General features: G+C 44.4%; 1 protein-coding gene across 3 annotated transcripts in view; it reads right to left on the bottom strand.

Moving 5' to 3' along the window:
* The window catches only part of Cdc42bpb (CDC42 binding protein kinase beta), a 103,363-nt gene that overhangs the window by 87,281 nt on the left and 10,204 nt on the right, over positions 1-5,878 (bottom strand). The gene's annotated exons all lie outside the window — the stretch shown is intronic.

Genomic DNA, 5,878 nt, shown 5'->3' with positions numbered 1-5,878 from the left:
CCGGGAGCCCAGGCGCGCTCCCCACATCGCTTGCGGCCAGACTCATGCCGGGACTAGCCAGGTGTGGCGGAGACCCCAGGGTGCCCACACACACCACGCCGGGGGTCCAGCGACCCGCCCCATAGACTTGGCTTTGAGAGGACACAGCACATTGTGGCAGAGCAGGGATGGCAGGGGTGGCTGGTTACATTTCACTCCAATGGCAGCCAGGAAGCAAAGAGAACTTGAGGTGAAACCAGGACAACGCTCACTCATGAAACTTACCCCTGGCAAACCACTTTCTCCAGAAAGGCCTACACCTCCTAAGGGTTCCACAATGTCCCAAAACAACACAGCTAGCTGGGGACCAAATACTCAAACACATGAAACTATAGGTACATTCTGTATCCAAAACAGAACAGACTCCAAGGCCATTCAATGGAGGAAAAACAGACTCCTTAACAAGTGGTGCTAGGACAGCTGGATATACATATGCAAATTTACCAGCAAAGCCCCTAGGTCTCATACAGTATACAACATACGGTATACCAAATGAATCCACAGCCCACATCTAAATGCTAAGGCCACACTGCTCCTAAGAGAAGACACACTTGCAACTCCAGCATTCAGGAGTCTGAGGGACAGGAGGGACAGGGAATATAGCCAGCTTGGGCTACACAGAGAGACCCTATCTCAAAAGATTAACCAAAGAAAGAAAAAGAAGGGAAGGGGAAAGCAAGGGAGGGGAGACTGGTATGAAACTTTGTGAGCTTGGATCTGGCAGTGAATTCCTAGCTGTGAAACCAAAAGCAACTAAAGAAAAATAAAGTGGACAACATTAAAATGAACTTTTGTGCTTCAAGGGTAGTTATCAAGAAGGCAAAATGAAGCCCTACAGACTGGGAGCGACCGTTTGCAAAGTGTTTGCAAACTCTTTGCTTCTGACACAGAACTTTGACCCTATAAATGACTCAAAATTCAACAAGGAAAAGAAAAATGATTCAATTTTAAATAAGCAAACAATTGGAATAGATTTTTTTTTTTTAAAAAAAGGAAAGAACTACAAATAGCTAATTGACCAAGAAAAGATGTTCAACATCAGGAGCCATTAGGAAGGCAAATCAAAACTACAAAGAGAAACCTACCCCCTCACTGAGTAAAATGAAAGTCAGACCACAGGGGTGTTGGAGGGGCCATGGAGAAACTGGGACCTTCCCAGTGCTGGCGGAAGGGTGTGACTGTTGTGGAAAACAATCCGGCAGTCCTCAAAACACCAAACAGAGCTGCCATTCCATGACCTGGCAATTCTGCTAAGCATATATGAAAACACATGCCCACACAAGAATTTGTACATAAATATTAAATAAACAGTATTTATAATAACCTAAAGGAACAACCCAAATGCCTAAAGAAATAAACCAAATTGATGAACGGATAAACACAATGTAGATTAGCTACACAACAGATTACTGTTCAGTAATGAAAACAGATATGCTACAACACAGGTTGAACCCTGAAAACACACAACTAGGTGAGCCAGGCTTGTGAGCTCACACCTGCAATTTGGGCACCGCAAAGGATGGTAGGCGATTCACCAGTTCAGTACCAGCCTGGGTTACAGAATAAGCCCCTGTCCTGTCAGAAGGAGGGAAGGAAGGTGGGGGGGATGGAGAGGGGAGAGAAGAGGGGGAGAAAGAGAGAGAAAGGGGGTAGCTAGTTAGAAAAACCCACGTGAATCACGTATCACACTCTCATTCGCATTTATGGAAATGTCTAGACTAGACAAACACATGAAGTAGCGCCATGACTGCTTGGAGCTAATTAGGGTGGCAGGGAAGATGGAGGCCACAGGTTAGGATGGGCTTCTTTTTAAGGCAATGAAAATGTTCTGCAGATGGATAGTTGTACAACTAAGAAACCACTGAAATCACACACTTTATTTTTTGTATGTTTGTGTGTATATGCATTTGTGCAGGGCTATGTACAATGCATGCACCCAATGCATGAGCATGTGGGGGCCAGACGTCAATGGCAGGTGTCATTCCTCAATCACCCCCCCACTTTATTTTCTGAGACAGTCCCATAACCTGGAGTACTGATTTGGCTAGGCTGGCCAGCCCTCACATGTCCCCCAGTTCTCCCAACCCCATCTCTCAGCTCTGGGATTACAGATGTGCATCCCACACGCAATTTTTTTTTTTTTTTTAAATATGAGTGTTGGGGATTCCAACGCAGACCTTCATGCTTGTGTAGCAAGCACTCTATTCTCTATTCACTGAGCCCTCTCCCCAGGCTGAATTACACAAATTAACTGGCAAGTTATATATGGCTTGTACCTCAAAAAAACTGTTACCAAGTAGCCAGGCACAAGTCTACATCTACAATCCTAGCATTCAGCAACATGAGGCAGAAGGGATCACCATAGGCCAGCCTGTGCTGCACAGTGACACCACACACACACACACACACACACACACACACACACCCTAATACCCCCAAAAATGAAGGAAAAAAAGAATTTTTTACTACTAAAATAAACCATTAGCTATAAAATTCCATTTTAATTTCTTATATATTGATGATAGACATCTAATTTTTATTATAAGTCCTCTTAAAATATTATTTCACAAGGACTATCTAAACTTTTTAAAGACAAACCTTGCTTTAAAAAAAATTCAGGCTGGATGTGGTAGCACACATCTTTCATCCCAGCACTTGGGAGGCAAAGGCAGGTGGATCTTTGTGAGTTCAAGGCCAGCCTGGTCTACAGTAAGTTCCAAGCTGCAGGGAGACCCTGTCTCAAAAAGGGAAAAAAAAAAAAAAAATCAGTACTTATAAAGGGAACTATATCCAGGCTTATCACTTTGGCTATATAAAAACAGCTTTTAAATTTTATTTATTTATTTATTTATTTATTTATTTATTTATTTTTGTTTTGTTGAGACAGCTAGCCTGGACTTACTATGTAGACCAGAGTAACTTCAATTTCGCAGAGATCTGTGAGCTACCACACCCGCCACGTAAAGCCACCTTGATGCCTGGGGTTTGGGAAGTATTTCAAACATCATTTACATTTATAGTAAAATGTGCTTCCTGACACCCTAACAGAAGAAGTGGGAGCAGAACATCCCAGCAACGTCCCCACCTGCGACCAGGTTGACAATATTTCCTACTCTACGAAAAGTGTTTCTTAGACACTTCCCAGAGTCATTTTAAATGCACACCAGAAAGCTTTTTCTGCTAAAGTATTTAAAGTACTTCAAAAATTTCATTTCAAATAATTTGGCTAAAAAACATCTATTTGTGACAGAACTGTAAAATTACTTAAAGAATTTCTACCAACCCACTGATTATAAAATCAACATCTTTATCAGTAGTGAATCACCAATGCAAAAGAGTATTTTGAATTTAAAATATAGTACATGCTAAAAAAATTCAGCCCCCAAACTGAAATTTCTTTAAACAAAATGGCAGAGGACGTCAGTTCTTTCACCCCATTATTTTCATGTACAGGGCAGTGGGCAGCAGATCAGAGGCCTTGCAAAGGGAGCTGCTGTGGTGAAGGCAGGTCTTATTTACCTTGGATTTCATTTCTGCTGGAAAACAGTTCTTGTTGCACTCTTGTTTATTTCCAATCGATTTCTCCCCAGGCCCAGGAGCAAACTAGGCTCCAGTCCCTTCAGACACAGTTTACACACAGCTGCTGGTCAGGAACAGCAACCCCTTCCTGTCTTCCCAGGGAGGAAGCAGACAGTGTCAGGCACCCTTTCCAGACTTCCAGCACAGCCAGGGGTGCCTGCCTCCCTTGCCCTCTTTAGCCATCTCTGGTGGTCCAAGGCCCACGCAGGCCTGCCCTTGTTTGCATCTCCTTGTTCTACTTCTCTAGGAACCTTGGAGAGAATGAACGTATAAAAACTGCAGCAGCAGCAAGGCTTCCAGATCAAAGAGTGAGCACAAGAACCCACAGCCACACATGTGGGCTGCACACCACAGAAAGCCCTTTACCCACACGGTCTGAAAAGGCCACCCAATCAGAGCACACCAGCTTTCTGAGGACAGAGCCTCCAGGACAAGCTGAGTGCCAGGAAAACATTAATTTGTTTCGTTTATCAACCAGTGCCTGGCACATCCTGAGTCCTCCATAAGCTATTTGTGGGCTGAGGATGTAGCTCAGTGGTACAGTGCTTACCTAGCATGCACAAGGTCCTGTGCTCAAATCCTCAGCCCTGCAAAAAAATAATTGTGGAATGAAGAAGAGCAGATTAGCACGTCCATACAGCTCTGTCCAGGAAAGCAAATGGACACGTGTAACTCAATTTAGCAGCTGCAAGGACAAACTTGCATATACGCTTCAGTGACTTGGTGGTCATCAGTGACACCTCTGGAACCTGAGTGCAATAAGCAGAAAGCAGGACGAGCATCAGCCTGTGGAAGCAGCTGTACCCCAAATCTGCTCCACCTCACCCCACCTCCCTCCTCTGCCCCACCCCACCTCTCCAGGATGCTTCTCTGTATAAGGAACCTTTCAGGACTAAGACAAAAAAATATGTTACCAAAGTACCAAGTTCTGGCACTGCCCTGCACATTGCCAGGGACACACCCTATTTCTCTTTAAAGTTTAAGATTTATTTTTATTTGTGTGTGTGTGTGTGAGAGAGAGAGTGTGTATACCACAGATATACACAGAGGCCAAAAGAGGGTATTGGATTCCTTGGCTATGGAATTACAGGCAGTTTTGACTAGACCCTGGTGCTGGAAACCAAGCTTGGGTCCTCTGAAAGAGCAGGAAGTGCTCTTAACTGCTGAGCCATCTCTCCAGCCCCACAACCTATGTCTTAGAGGTGAGACAACACTTCAAGTTTGCCAGTGACACAGAGTTCTAACCAGCCACAGACAACTGCAGAAAGACAGCAAAAAATCACCAGATGTTGGAGAAAAGCCTCTACCAAAGACCAAAGCAAGGAACTAAGCAAAAATAACTAAGAGACAACACAGAAACTAAAGAAAATGCTACATCAGACCTGTGGGGAGCATCACCAGTTCAAGGGCAGCCTAGGCAACATAGTAAGACCAGGCTGAAAAACAAGAAAAGGGGACTGGGGAGACAGCTCAGTGGTCCCTGCTGGGCAGCATGAGGACCTGTGTTCAGATCCCAGCACCCACGTGAAACCTTGGCATGGTATGAAGGCTGCAATCCCAGCACTGGGGAAGCGGAGACAGGTGCACCACAAATCTGGTTGGGCTGACAGTCCAGACCAATCTGTGAGCTCTGGGTTCAGCAAAGAGATCTTTTCTCAAAAAACATGGCAGGCCGGCCATGGTGACACACACCTTTAGTCCCAGCACTTGGAAGACAGAGGTAGGTGGATCTCTGTGAGTTCAAGGTCAGCCTACTTAGTCTACATAAGGAGTTCCAGACCCTGTCTCAAAAAGACCAAAAAAAAAAAAGAAACCGCAAAAAACAAAAACCACACATGCATGGTGGAAACCAACAGAGAAAGACAGCCAACACCCACCTCCAGCCTACACACGTCGACACACCAAGAACAAAAAGTCTGTGTCACATAGTATGTGTGCATGTCAATAAAAAATTAATAAAAATGTGTTTAAAAGTATTGCTTTCACGAAACAAGAACAAAATGGTATAAAAAGACTACTAATGAGGGGCTGGACAGACAGCTCAGCGGTGAAGAGCACTGACTGCTCTTGCAGAGGACCCAGGTTTGATTCCCAGCACCTATATGACGGCTACACACCGTCCTTAACTCCAGTTTCAGGGGAATCCAATGCCCCTCTTCTGGCCTCTGTGGCATTGCACAACATGGGGGTACTCACATACATGCAGGCAAAGCACTCATATACATAAAAATAAAAATAAATTAAAAATTGTGAAAATTAA

The sequence above is a fragment of the Nannospalax galili genome, unplaced genomic scaffold (genome assembly GCF_000622305.1).
Source record: "Nannospalax galili isolate Female #2095 unplaced genomic scaffold, S.galili_v1.0 scaffold188, whole genome shotgun sequence".
Lineage (NCBI taxonomy): Eukaryota > Metazoa > Chordata > Mammalia > Rodentia > Spalacidae > Nannospalax > Nannospalax galili.
The sequence above is the reverse complement of the archived record's forward strand: the minus strand, read 5'-3'. Positions and strand labels throughout refer to the sequence as shown.